The following is a 15,843-nucleotide window of genomic DNA, read 5'->3' as shown; positions in this document are numbered from 1 at the left end:
GAGCGCTCCCCTGAAATGAAGCGTCACACGTCTTGTTTACACCCAGCCGGCGGCTCGTTGCTAAGACACGGATGGCGAATAAGGGGTCAGTAGGCGTCGGCAACTAAGTCGGCCCGTAATGTGCAACTAAATCTCAGCTCCGGTTCAACCCTTTAAGTGGTATGACCGAAAAAGTTTTGTGGTAAAGTCTGTTGTTAATGCCGAAATATCCCGGAACAGTTCCGTGCCGAGCTTCCGTGCTCGCGATGCGTTTTATCCTGGAAGATCTCTCCGTCTATTCCTAACGAGCTACAAGTAGTTGAAGTAGTTCATATAGGTTCGCGGTAGAAGAAAAAAAATCGATAGAAGAGAAATCATTTTAAATCACCATTGAAGAGATTAATACAGGTTTGGGTAAGTTAATATATTTTTTTTAACTAAGTTAAGTTAAAGTTAACAGTCTAAAAATTTAATTTAGTTAAGATACAAGTTAGTCCATAATAAACTTAATTGAGTTAAAAGTTAAATTAATAAAAAAAGTAATTGAAAAGTTAAAGTTAAATTTTTTTTATTTGATGATTTTAAGGGTTTCTAAATAAAGTATATATTTGTTATACTTATTTCTGTCGAGTCACGGAAAGAAGACCGATTTCGGAATGCACAGAAGATCCGCGAACAGTGATTCGCCTTCCCGCGACCAGACTATATATTTATTATATTATTACAATTGCCTTGATGTGTGTTCACAAATTTGAGTTTGAAGACACTAACTTAGACATGTGTTTCATTTTGGGTTTCCAAGAAGCACTAAAAATGTAACTTCAAGAAAGTTAGATCAAAAGTTAATAGTTACCGATAAAATGTAACTGAATTAAAAACTAAGTTAAAAGTTAAGAGTCTAAAATGTAACTAAGTTAAATTAAAATTATTTAACTTTTAACTTTTTAACTTTTTAACTTTTTAACTTAACTTTTATCTTTTTAACTACCCAACCTTGAATTAATACAATCACGCGTTGCGCGCGAATTGCAGTTAAGGATTATCGTCATCAATCCTTTGCGAAAAGTAAACTGGCATTGGAATGTGTTAATATTTATACTTCAAATAAACCATGTACATGGAAGTTGTGTGAATAACATATCGCGATGCAGAGATTAGTTCTGTGTTCTGTAAATAAACAAATAAATAAATTTTGTTTATTTACAGAACTGAAGAGCTCGCTGCAACAGCGGTGCAACAGCGGACAAACCCACTTTTTGTAAAAACGGAGAAGATGAACTCTAAAGTTAAAGTGATGGGAAAATACATTTCGTGTTTCTATAAATATCACATATTTCGTTATAGGTTAACAAGCTTATTATTGCAGCAATCTCTTCAACTAATCTCTGCATCGTAATGAAACTTTACATAAATCATTTTGAATAGAGAAAAGTCGCCGATGCTGACCTAGGTCTTTTAAGAAGATCTCTTATTTCTTGGAAACTAAACGTTGCACTTTATCAATACTGATAAAAATGATCTGTTCAGATAGCTAAAGAAGTAAAACTCACGATTCATATATGTGTGATTTATTTTTATATAAAATCAGCTAAAAACAAATTCTACAAATGCGAAAAAACATATCTTAATTATAAATATCTTACAATTTTCTTTTGCAAATTGTATAGTTTAAGTAATATTGGATATACAATGTTAATATTAGGTTGTTTACATGTTTAATTTCCTAACACTGTTTTCTTTATATTTTTCTTTTTCTTCTTACATTTCTCTTTCTTATTTTTAGTTTTAGGGCTTATTTTGTCAAAAGCTCACTTTTACTTATCTCATGAAAACGTTAAATATTGTAAAATTCCAAACAATATTATAAAACACTACTCTTTAAAAGAAAATCAGTGAAATCACTGATTTTCAGTGTACTTACAACTGTGATAAACAGTGAGTGTGTGATTTCAATATTGGTTCAGTGATAATATACGGATTCAAACAATGAATATCACAGAAAGACAGTACATTTCACTGTCAAACAGTATTGGAAGCTGAAATTCATTGTTTGAATCAGTATATTATCACTGAAACAATATTGAAATCACTGTTTAGTTGTAAGTACATTGAAAATTAATGATAATTCCACTGATTCACTTTTATTAGTATTATAAAAAGCTGTATTATTTGATAGAAGACACTTTCTAGTTTACATTTTTGTTTTCAAAGTTTTATTTTTAACATTTGTTTAAGAAATATAATCCAAAATGATATGATAATATCGTAAGACAACCTTTCCCTATTTAATTTAATAATATTTAAACTGCTTATATAAAAAAATTGAGATTTTTGTCTTTATTTCTTAATTACATTTCTATTAAAGCACAGATAAAAACACTTCTATTTCTTTGATTGAGATAATTTTTGATCCAGGATTCTAAAACGCTGCTAAATGTTTGTATTACTTTTGAATGCGATCTAAAATAATCTGTAATTTTTTTCATTATTTTTTCATCATTTTAAAAATATACGTTACACTTAACGCTACGGTTCGATTTAATCGCTTGGTAACCGAATTATTTCTCTCGCAGAATCAATCGAGGAGAGGCTTCCTCCTTCCTTCGCAAAAGGAGCTTCGTGAGATTTCGCCGCTTGCCACTAGAAGATTAAAGGGGGAATCTCTAGTAATCGATCGCATGCCCTTCGCTATTTGCCTACCACGCTTTTCCCCTGCGGCAGCTACAATTTCCAACGTCTAGCTGTAATCCATTGCAACTGCATTCCATTCTTCCCGGCCACGTTTGTAGCCCGAATTTACTTTCGCGCGATGATGACTGCATTGGAAGCGTTTGCCTTTCGTCCCGCAATAGTCGCCGAGAGCGCTTCGTCGAAGCTGAAGGGCCTCGCGGAACGCCTCTAATTCCGAAATCCGTTTTCGAGCGCAATAAAGAGAGCGCAAAGGCTATTTGCGATAAGGTTTAACGTTTGCCAATTGATAGCAACCGATAACGATAAGTTATCGAGCGAGCGGCCGAGTATCGAGCGGTCATGAAAAAGAGACCTCAATCGTCGTGAAATCGTCGTCGAGTAAGCCGTAGAGACAGCGTGAGAAATGCAGTAAATTGCGTCGAAAGATAACACATTCACGTGTTCAGATAATTCATTCATTGTTACGATATCGCGAATGTCAAAAACTTTTTAATATATACGCCGTCTACAAATCGAATTCTGGTAAGTAAAAATATTAATTCTCTTATCAAATTTTTTCTCCAATTATTATGAATTAGCGTAGGAAACGTAGAAACATATGCAAGCGCATACTATTTTTACATATTCGCATACGTTTTTACGTATGTTACACATTTGCTAAAATTGAAATACTTTTTTCCGCAACATTAAATATTATAGACTCGAGAAATTGAATAATAATAATGCAGCATTCAAAAAGAATTGAAACAAAACTTCCAATCGATGTAACCACACGGTTGCGTTTCTCGCAAAAAGAAAACGTAACTGTATTGATTAAATATTTCATATGCTTTAACATACAGTATGTTTAAAAATAGAGAGAAATTTGAAATAACGATAATGTAAGTCGATAAATATCATGCAGATTTCACGATGTGGCAATAAGGGGGATAAGCGAGTTGATAATATAGGAAACATCGCTCGAATAAACGATAAAAAAATAAATCGTTACTGTAAAAGCGTGAATAATAGTTTAATAACATTCATTCTCAAAAATATTGTTCACAGTTTTGTTCGAGGTACATGTATTACTATTATTGTATAATATTATACAATAATAGTACATAATAATATTATATAATAACATTATACCTATAATACAAGAAACTATAACAGACTCTCGTAATTAAAAATTAACAATTAAGGAAAAAAGAGGCTAATGAGAGTCAATGCGCGATATTTAGTGTGCAAATAATTGAAACAATTTTTAACAATATTTAAATACAGGACTTTGGGCTAAGGTTCGAGCCATCTTCAGTAATACAAAATCTCAGATGATCTCAGATGTCTTCATTCTTCGCATAAATAACGAGTTATGGATTATCCATATAGTGTGTCATTTGTGCGGAGAATGAAGACATCATCATTTTGTATTGCTGAAGATTGCTCGAACCTGAGCCGAAACGTCTTGTATTTAAGTATTATTAAAAATTGTTTGAATTATTTGCGTACTAAATATCGCACTTAACTCTTATTAGCCTCTTTTTTCCTTAATTGTTATTATATAATACACTATAGAAAGAATACCATAAAATGAGAAAGGAAGATTTAGTTCGGTATATTTAGGTATATTCAACAAAGAAACAACTTATTTGTATTATAATTTACTTATACTATAAACAAATGCTGAATTTAAACTTGTGAAACTGAAAATGCTGTATTTTAAAAAAAACTTCCGAAATATTTTTTAAATATTTTAAAAACATAAATTGAATTATTTTTAATTACAATAATAATGTTATCGTAACATTATTGGACACTTATTAGACTTATTACGTAAATATAACATATCAGTTAATAGTGTCAAAGTATTAATGTTTTTTTAAATGTCATATCTATATTAATTTTTCTACATTTATTGTTAATGTTGCAACGTTGAAACAACATCGAACAAATTGATATTAAAGTCCGCCTATCCGGGAACAGTACGCGGTATCGCCAACATATGGACTCGACGGAATGATATTTGTCGCAAATAAAAACCGTATCAGGACAGATAAAAGGCGCAGCATTATAAGATTCTTCATCCGTGTTCTAATAAAATGATTTCTTGAAAATGACCCAAGGGCTTCAAGATGAAAATAAATAAAATATATTGTGAGAGTATTTTTATTAATATTGAAAATATTTGTTTAAAACATATTAAACATATTAAAATTATAATGTATCAATGACACTAACATAAAATTGTACCATTTATTCAATATTATCTAAGAAATATTATTAGAGTGTTAAAAAAAACATAAGCATAATATGAATTACAACGATATCTAGCAAACATCAAGTAATATGTAATGCACTTGTTAGTTATATACTATTGCGTAATTTTTACGCAATAATATATAACTATAATACATGTGTTATATCGTACATTATATTGTTGAGTGGGAAATTACAAGTAACAGGTATGTTATAGGTGTTTGCTGATGGGATATAATATAATAATTTCAACATTATTGAAACTAGTGTCAAAATTCGTTCATAATTATATTGTATACAACGTGAAAAACAACATATTTAAAAATGTTATTGAATATCATTGTAATAATATTGTAGTAATAATCTTTTGCTTATTGAGTATTTTCTTCTATTAAAGCTGTAGAAATATACAGCAATGGATTTACAAGTCAAGCAACGTAATTTCAAATATAAAAATGAGATCTGATTTAAAACGATTTAAAGAATTTTCTTCATTAAAATGCTGTTTACATTTTGTAAAAATTATAAAATTTATTTATTTAAATCTTATGTCAAATTAAACCCAGACGTTTCACGTTACGTCAATACCCAGATTATCCGAGTACCCATCAAGGAATTTCACGTGCTACAGGTAGTAAATGGTTCCCTATTATTCCCTATCCTTCAAAACCGTCTCCAGCTATTATTCTAGCAATAGCCTGTCTAACGGTCGACATTCCCCCACTTCTCTTCCAACGAGGCATAAACTGGTTTAGGGTTTAGGGCTTTATGCGTCAATTTCGAAACGTCTTTTCATTTGAGCAGTCGTGCTTTCAGTTGCATCATTTTGTTACATCCGCCCTTGTATTTTTATTATAAAAGTTCTCTTTCAACATGAGAATATTATCTCGATAAAAAAAATAGAGACGTTATCGGCAACGCAGTACGCGAGGTAAGAATAATTATTAAATATTACGAACAATTATTAGTTTGCATTGCCTGATAAAAAAATCGCGTGCGTATATATTTTTACTATTTTATTTCTTTCTAGTTTGAGTTCAGGAACAAAAAATGAAGAATGTGTTAGAAATTTACTAGAAAATGGAAGGTCTGAGTCCCGTAATTTATGAGTATTTTTTTATAAACTTGAAACTTTTTTAAAATACAGCATTTTCAGTTTTAAAAGTTTAAATTCAGCATCTGTTTGTAGTACAAGTAAGTTGTACAAGCAAGTTGTTCCTTTAAATACCTAAATATACCGAACTAAATCTTCCTTTCCCATTTTATATTCTTTCTAATATAAAATGCATGTGGGTCGGAGAACTCCGGCTTTTTGAACGAATCTCCAGATTTTTTTTTTTTTAAAGAAGTGGAATGTATACAGGAACGGTGACATTTTATGATTCTTACTAGTGATATGCAGAACCAAACACACATACAACATACACAGAGAAGGAGGAAAAGGAGGAAGAGGGATAGGGATGAAGAGAGGGAAGAGAAAGAGAGAGAGAGAGAGAGAGAGAGAGAGAGGGGGGGGGAAATGCTGATAGAGTAAGCGAGCGAGCGAGAGAGGGAGGAGAAAGAGAGAGAGAGAGAGAGAGAGAGAGAGAGAGACGCGTGCATACGTCCATTTTCCTCAAGCACAAGAAAGTAATAATTTGATTATTTGGATGGTAGTAATATCAGACAGGAGGACCATCGATCTTTGGCGGAACACTAATCGGTCGGAAGGTGACAACCGTGATAGGCACTCGAGTAACTCGAGCAATGAACAGGCGTGTTAGTCAGGTTTAATGCCTACAAATTCAAAAATTTTTCAAGTTTTACAAGCCCAAATATTTTAATAAAATAAATTAATGAATTTACGAAAAACAAATGGGAATTCGAAGCCGTTTGGCGATATATGAATGGAAAGCACCAAAATTTTAAGAAAGAAGTTGAATAAGTATCTGGATGTATGTATATATCTGGGTACTGACATAATTAAAATTTAAGAATATAATTTGAGATTAAAGAACTGTACTGTTAATTTTATGCTTATTATGTACAAAATTAATAAATCAATAATAACAGATTTAACCAAATAAACAATTAATTTCGTTAAATAAGCATATTTATGATTTACAATCTCAAAAGAATTAAGAAAATTTATTTAAATATTCAAATGTTTAAAGTTTCCAAGCTTTCAAAATATTATTTAAAATAAGGATCTCCCGATTCTTTCTCTTTCTCTCTGTTTCTCAGATTTAAAATCGTCATTTACAATTCAAAATTATTATTTAATATTCAGAAGCAACAGGGATTCTGGAAGATCCAAAGACAGGGATCCCCCGGAGATTGGATGGTAGATTAGAGGGAAAAATAGGATTATCGAAAATCGTTTAAGGATCCCGACAATCGAAGAATCGCTACAATGGCTGAAAGAACGCCGGTGGCTGACAGTGAAAAAGTGAAAGAAATCGCGCCCGATAAGACGCAAGAGGTCGACGCCATTTTGTCGGCGGGGACATCGGTTGACACGGAAGACGGAAGCGAAATTAAAAGTCGAGTCAAGAGGAACATCATCACTGTGCCGGAACGAAAGGTCGAGATCGAGAAAAACGGAAAGAAGTATCGCCGCGATGCGAATGGACAATGGAGGCCCGTATTGTATTGATTAACGTTTCACACGGTTAGTTTGTTCTTTTGTTTTTTCTGCACCAGCGCTCTTTAAACATCTGATTGACGGCCCGTGAGATTCACGCAAGCGGTTTTTCAAATGGTTGAAAATTTAATAAAATTTTAATAATGTCTCGGTGAAAAGTGACTGTTAATAAATAATAACAAATATATATATTACTTAAATTCTCAAGATATTAGTTAATTGACATTCTATAATATTACACTTAAAATCCAATTTATGATTTAATTCATAATTTAAATTCTGATTTTGAACAGTATTTTGAAATTAAAATTGCCATTTTATAACAAAAATTATTAATTATTGAAAATTATTAATTAATATTCACAACGTAATCACTGAAAATATGATTAAATGTGTTCATTACGAACATTTTCGTCGTCTGCCTTCTATAAATTTCTGTACTGTTAATTTTATGCTTATTGTAGTGTATAAAATTAATAAACCAATATAGTAACAGATTTAATCACACAAATGAACAATCAATTTTGTTAAATAAGTACTTTTATTTACAATAACATGATTTTATTTTTTTAAAAGAATTGTAAATGCATGATTTTATTGTAAATTTATAAATTCAAATACTTTTGTAAAAGGAGTCGATTTAGACAACACAGTGTATGTATTCGTTATCGGATTTATAAGCGTTAAAAGTTGGTCTAAAGAATTTATTCATTTTTGTTGTACTCTAGGATTAAACGATTATTTTTTCACCTAAAAGCTGCCTTGTTATAAAAGTTCAATAGTGTGCAATCGCAAAAACCAGGTTTTTTTAAATCTGCAAGTAACTTTTTTTATTGAATCTGAAAACGTTAAATTTAAAAAATCTCTTAAAAGCGTCAGAGTAAGAACGCGGTTTCCCCTAAAGAATAGGAAATTAAATTTTTCTGTATGGAAACTAAATAAATTTCTTTCATTTGACGTTGTATTCGTTCTTTAGAACAATTAGATTTTATACTAAAAGCTAAATGTTTTTTTTATTTGAAAAAATCGAACCAGGGCTCTCTGGCGGATAAAATTTTTTTTTCCAATTTAGAAACTAGAGATATATATTGGGCTCGTTTTAAGCTATACTCTGTTTCGTTACTAAAAGCGAAACTTTATTCGCGGCAAAAGTCAAATATTTGTTGGACTGAAAAGCCAAATTCTATCGTCATAAAAATCAATCGTTTCTTGCACAACAGTTTTTTTTCCCTACAGAGAGTTAACCATCTATGAAATTGACTTCGTAAAATATGAATAAAAGTTTTTTTTGTGTTTTGAAAACACTTGAACGGTAATAAGTAAATAAAATCTTATTACTCATTAAATATTTTCAACTTTTCAACGCTTTTCCAAATGTAACTGTCGTTAATATTTTAAGCTCTTCCTTCTTTCTCTCTCTTATTTTCTCTTTTTCTCTCTTTCTCTCTCCCTCTTTCCTTCTTTCTCTTCCTCTCTCTTTCTCTCTATTGCTCGATAATTTCGATATTCGCGCAATCTCGTGGATAAGATATTTTCTCTCTGTGAGCCACTCGCATATGCATATTTATAGAATTTCATATGCAATTTGAAATGCAAAACGATACTTGGCTGTTCTGGTAACATTAAGTTAAACATATTAAATACATACCTTCATTACGATTATTGGCTATTTTCCAAGAAGTGTCACATTAAATAGTGTATTATTTCAGAAAAATCGATTTAAACTATAGGGATATAAGTAAAATAAATAAATTACGATATAAATTAGACTATTCCAGAAATATTTTAAAAGATAAACTAAAATATAAAATATAGAATAAATGGAGAAAATAAATAAATAAAATAAATAAATTAATAAAATATATAATTAAAAATATGCGATAACAAATATAAAGGTTTGTGTAAATAAAAATTAAAATATTTTGGAAGAAGATAAAAATAAATAATATTATTTATTAAGGCTCTTAAGGCTTTTACGGATATTCTCTTTAAAAAGTGCTAAGAGATTTACGGGTTTCTTCGCGTGTCTTGATCCATTGTTAATGCCAATGTTTCGTGAACAATGCTGTTCATTTCTTTAGGGCGAGAAGCAATCCTGATAATTTTATTTGTTATATAAAAGCATATATTACAAGATTTAACTAAAATAAACTTTTAATTTAAAAATATTTAAATGCAAATTATCGTTAAAACTTATTTTATATTATTTTTATAGAATTGATTATATAAGATTTTCTGAATATTTATATTTTACACATGCGAATTAATATTAGAATTTAGTTAACATTTCTGTGAAGTACTGCGAGATTACACATGCACGCGATAAACTCTTATCAAAGATTTATTTCACCTTTGACACGACATCGTGTAAATATGACGTAATTTTTATAATGGATTATCATTATACTTCGATTCTGTCGATTCGTGGAATCCTCGGGGAAAAACTAATCAGTCATTGCGCAGCATTAACGACAGCATCTTTATAAATTCCGTTCTTTTCGACGATTTCACACATTGTACGCGTTGTTTAGACTTTATCGAGATCAAATTTTCGGAACGATTTTCATTCTGTGACAAAAAGCGAGAATGAAATTTTACATTGCATTATTGATGATTGCCGCGATGGTGATGACCGTCGCGTCGTTGCCGCCACCGAAGAAAATAGATCAAGCCGGATCGTCGACTAATAATACGAGTACATCTGCGACGATTGCTCCATTCAATATCATATCAGTGCCGGAATTTCCGTGTCCAGCTGGTCAGCAACGTGACTCGAGAGGAAAATGCCGATTGTTTTTGCAAAAGCTTTAGTAGTTTCAAGCTTCAAGAGGAAAATAAATAAGGTAAATCCTTGTGGTAACTCTGCTGAAGATCGTAGAGATTAGGAGAAAACATATAAGAAAAGAATAAAAAGGATTTGCAAAAGAATGAAAATTGAAATATTCGAGAAAAATAAATATATTCATTGATCAGAATTATTAACGACGACGTTGTTGTAAATAACGAGATATTGCCGAGAAAAACGGTTTTCTTTTACGAAGACATTCCGTACGTAATATCGTTTAGAGGAATCGAGGTCACACGTTTTGTGTGAATATCACAAAAATAAAAATTTGAGTCACGTTGTTAATCTCCGCCGTGACGATGATGACTGTCGGCATTGTCATCGTTGTCGGACGAGAAATAAAAAGAGTTGACTGTTACTGAAAAATCAACGACAGTTGAAGTTTTATCAATTTCTCGCATCAGAACAGTGACGTCGATTCGTGCTCGATCAGTGATTTCGTGTTCGATCGATTAGCAACGCGATTTAAACAAAAAATGTCTAAAAATCTCCGAAATAAAGAAAATTAAGCATGTTTACGTAATGATTTTATTAACAACGGAAATTTAAAAAAAACGTAATAAAAAATTTACCCAATGGCATTAAAAGATACAAAGATAAGTTAGAATAATTTTAATCTTAAATGTCCATTTATCTTGATAAAGCAGTGAAGACAATTATTTTTACATTGAAAATTAAACGATCAAGAAACTTAAACGGAAATAAATTAATAGAGCCCCGTACAAAAAGACATATATATTAAAACTATATATATAATATAAAGCTATTATATATTATATAAAAGCACATATTTTTATTTTAAAATAAAAATAAAAAATTAGATATTTTATATATCTATTATAAAAGATTGAAGATACGCGCCACGTTAAATCCCCTGTTTCTATATTATAGAAGATAAATTGTTTTTCGTATAAATTATTCATCTCTGTTATATATAATACAGCAGTATATCATTAATCTTAAAAGATATTTCAACAACAGATTTTTTGACAAATTTGGAATCTATTTCTATTATCAAAATTTCATGAGACACGTTACACGTAACACTTTTTAACTCGATACTATGTAACTTAGTTAATTTACAAATTAACGTTCTCTATTGTATGAAATTAATTTAAACAATGATTTTAATCAATTTTTTTAAAGTTAAGATAATTTAGCGTCTTTTTGGATATTTCGTCACATTTAGAATTAGACAAGTTGAAATTTTGTTTACTATATTAACTCGCAAAATGTCTAATTTTTAAACGTGATATATCTCTGATATGTATTTTAAATCTGCTGTTTGAATGTGCGTTCATTAACGAAAATTTATGCTTTTCATGCAAACTTTTGGTGTCTACTGCAATTACTCCCGCAAAGCACGTATTTCCGCTTCCTTTTCCAGAACACCCCTGCATATATTCCACACATTTATTTCAACGATCGTATTATCTCGCTCATTCCATAGCTGTCTGAATATCCACCAATAGAACAAAATTTATGATGTGTGTGTGTGTGTGTGTGTTTAAAAAGAAAAATATGAAAAAGATTTAAGCCGTCGCACATAATTCATTTTTTATGTCGCTGAGCAAGGGCTATTCATTCGCAAGCTACTATTTTTTTATATTTGCTTGCAGATATGAGCGGTGTCATCCTACAAACGTCGCAGTGAAATATCGTAACAACGCGTGACGAGAGATTGGCCAAGCTATTCATCCCGCTTTGCATTATCGGAGAAACGAAATATTTCACCATAAAATGCAATTACCAATATATGTGAATTATTTATTCATTGTATTAGTGTTACTAATTACGCGGTAATTTGTGGCATCGATATAATCTGAGGTCCCAATTTATCGTAAATAAGATACATTTTCTAATATGCTTATGTTTTTTTTGCACTTGTAAAATGAAAACCATGTATATATGTACGTCAGCAAAGTCTAGCAATAAATAGAAAAAAAACCTCATAGTTGTATGTTTCTACAAACCGCACGTCACTATGTATATTGAAATTTAAATGACAAATGGATTCGGACAATCAAATTTGGACTGATTTTTCTTTAATAGACGTTTAGTAATCATTCCTACTCTGTATAGAAAAAAAGTTACAGCAAGTATTACTAAATAAAGTGTTATTAATGGCTGTGTATGCCTATCAGTTCTATTTGCAACACGTTCTTCTTTAGGTCAGCCATGTTATCAGATTTTGACATTTATTGGTCTAAATCTCTAAATATAACGGCGGTGTTGTGAGCATAAAATAAACGTGCAGCAGTCAATCTTGATGCCGAACGGGCGGCATTAAAAATATGAAAGTATATACAAGCCTATATATCGTTATCTGTCTTTCCATCTTTCCATTCAGATATAAAGTTATTTACTGACATGTATAGTGGCCTGTTTTTTATCGATCGACATAAGATATATTATTTTTAAAGACATCTTTTAACCGTGTCAAGGCCGATGTTAGTCTGTCACGTTAGTCTGTAGACTGGCAGGGTTATAGCGTCTCGCGCGGGTACAAGTCATAAGAAATGATATGTATGCGAAGCTGAGCACTTTGTATGTTATTTCAACGTGCATATTATAATATTTATAACAGTTTGTTAGAGAGTTGTGCGAACGCTCCACTTGTATTTAAATTTTCGCAGACGTTTACACGCGGAGAAAATGACGGGACGCTGTAACTACGTTCATTAATTAACGACATTGATATTAGTAAACTTCGATTGCAACAATTATAGCGCGATCTTTAATCTGCACGATTTTAATTTTTATTGTAACGAAGCGAAGTGCACGGTCGGAAGATAACATCTAAATATAAATAAGGAACACGCAATAGCGCGCGAAGCGGTAAAATACTCGCTGAGATAAGTAGAGTAAAGAAGCAGGTGGGAGCGTCTAAAAGGAGGGAGGGAGACGTCTAAAGCGAGAGGAGGGTTTGAAAATTTCTTAGATTTTCACGTAAGTTACGAAGAGACGTCAAGAGTCAAGAGACGTCAAGAGAAGAGAACCGAGAAAGAGGTAAGGATACGAAATTAGTGATGCGGAAATTTTGATGTCCACTCGTGCGCACTTCAATTTGTTATTTTTAAACCAAAAATCATTACGTTATCTAGAAATGAAGAACTTCATCGGTATTTTGCTAATACTTGCGACAGTGATGTTAACCGTGATATCACCGACAGTCAGTCGAGAGAATAAGAATATAACATATCCAAATTTGGACTTTATTCCACGTCTACGTCCGACTAGTGTTGTAGACGCACCCATAAGAACAACTGCAAACCCCTGTCCGGAAGGTCAGAGACCTGATTCCAGAGGAACATGTCGCATAGTTATATAACGATCGAGAAAACACAGGTAAAACTATTTCTTTGAAAGTTTTATTCAGAAAAGTATTTAGATCTGCTAGATCGAATTATCTTCAATAACAGAGCATAGAACTGAACGTAGAAATGAACGTAATTAAATCACGCGCAATTACATTGCATTGACCGTGGGTAAATTTGGGTCATGTAAATTTTTATGAAAACTCTGAATTTCGACAGTATATAAATATTTTACATTAATATATTATTCCACGTATATCTCTATTTAATACACTTCCATACCTTTTTATTAATAATAAATATTTAATTAACTGTTCATTAACGCTATATAATATTGACAGCTTTGAATGCTACAGCTTTAAATACATTGACAATAATCAACTAAATACATATATATTATTTTTCAATTGTTAAGTTTATACAATATATAAAGATGTATAATGTGACCCATTATTGTACCATTTTAACAAGCCGTATTGAGCTCATGATATTATTTTGTTTACTGAAATACAAATGTGTATCTCTGAAAATTATACATTTTAGCATGTGACAGGTTCCTTCCCAAAGTATGTGTATTTTATGTCTATTTGCAGGCTTGTGGATATCAACATTTCAGCAATATCAGCTAAAAGCGAGACCCGAAAATATCAACGGCAATGATATAACATACATAAGGGTGAAAATATTCTGTATTTTGCAGGACTTCGTAGAACTTTAATAAATTTATATTGTAGTTAATTTTAATTGCATTATGCGTTGTAAAATTATGCGTGAATATAATTGACTAATATATATCTGATAACAATATTTAGGAAATCTCGCGCGCGTATGAGTTTCTCACAGTCCAGCATATAATTTACTTTATTATATTATACAGAAAATTAAATTAAATTACATTTTCTCGTAACCGGTAATTCGCACAAAATACTAAAAGGACAATTGTTGGTTTAAAAAGGAATGCAATTTGTCAAGTATGTAAACAGAATGAGTTATCCTGTTTCATTATATATTCTGTCGCATTATTTTATCTTGTTACAACGCTTTTTTTTAGATTTCCGTTTTATCATCTAAGGTCGTCTTTAGTTGATCCTAAAATGTAATCGCGTGTCGAGGGTATATAATATTTTTCTGCAGTACTACAAAAAATATTAGATGATTGTATACGTTTTCACGTTGCAGTTTACATTCACATTCATTTGTCGATTTGTATGCTGGATCGTCGCAGGCTTTGTTTCACGACCGTTGTCGCTGCACATACTTGACACACATCGCGACTCACGAATCTCAAAAGACCGGAGAAAAAGAGAGGCAGAGAAAGAGAGAAACACGGTTGAAGAAATAAGTAAAAATGGACTTCTTTAAATACACGTTTGATAAAGAGAAACAGATCGGCAAAATTGTTTCTTCATTTTTCCTAACAAAACTATACTCCTTTGATATTAAACTCTATACAATAGCACATGTATGTATATCTCACATATACATAATAGCTCTGCAGATTACACTATTCACAACAAAAAAGACTTTTTTAGGAGCATAAGAGCGAGGGTAATTGTTTCCCACAGTTTTATAAATGTTGAATACGATCCCGTCTACCAAATTGCTCTGTTACGTTATAATTTTGAAAAATTAGCTAAAAACTGAAGTTGCTAAGTTGGGCTATTTTAATATATTTTATTACAATTAAGCATATTACAATTAAGATATACGTGACGTGTTAGAGACGTTTCATCACAATCAAAATTAAATATGTTATTAGGACTTTCAGTTCTTGAAAGAAATTTGTTGTATCGATTGTGACTAAAAAGATATTTACATTTAATATAAGGTTTGTTACATCAAAATAGTTTTAGAATAAACCTCTATAGGACATCCATAGTATTAAACATCTATCAAATATTTTTTAATTATATTATTCAAACTTAAACTTAATTTTCTAAATCATAGATAGAATTAATCACATCAAAGTTAATAAATGCAATTTACATTGTATAAAAAATCTTATGTCAAATTATTTCAAAGCTTCAAACATTTTTTAGTTGACATTCACAATATTAATTTCCATTATTTTTAATTTATCAATTTTGACTAAATTGATATTCAGCGACCTAAAAAATATTTAAATTTAAATAATATAATAAAAAAATATT

The 15,843-nt window shown here is 30.9% G+C and overlaps 1 long non-coding RNA gene across 3 annotated transcripts; it reads left to right on the top strand.

Moving 5' to 3' along the window:
* The first annotated feature begins 378 nt into the window (after positions 1–378).
* On the top strand, positions 379–15,077 carry LOC105459878. 3 transcript variants are annotated; one of them, XR_975739.1, is made up of 6 exons: positions 379–393; positions 2,553–3,192; positions 7,178–7,558; positions 11,996–13,385; positions 13,481–13,724; positions 14,287–15,077. It is a non-coding gene; the product is annotated as an uncharacterized LOC105459878 (long non-coding RNA). The 3 variants fall into 3 exon arrangements; XR_975741.1 differs by lacking the exons at positions 379–393; positions 2,553–3,192 and adding an exon at positions 6,496–6,618; XR_975740.1 differs by lacking the exons at positions 379–393; positions 2,553–3,192 and adding an exon at positions 6,651–6,666.
* The last annotated feature ends 766 nt before the right edge of the window (positions 15,078–15,843 follow it).

The sequence above is a fragment of the Wasmannia auropunctata genome, unplaced genomic scaffold, assembly GCF_000956235.1.
Source record: "Wasmannia auropunctata unplaced genomic scaffold, wasmannia.A_1.0 LD333498.1, whole genome shotgun sequence".
Lineage (NCBI taxonomy): Eukaryota > Metazoa > Arthropoda > Insecta > Hymenoptera > Formicidae > Wasmannia > Wasmannia auropunctata.
The sequence above is the reverse complement of the archived record's forward strand: the minus strand, read 5'-3'. Positions and strand labels throughout refer to the sequence as shown.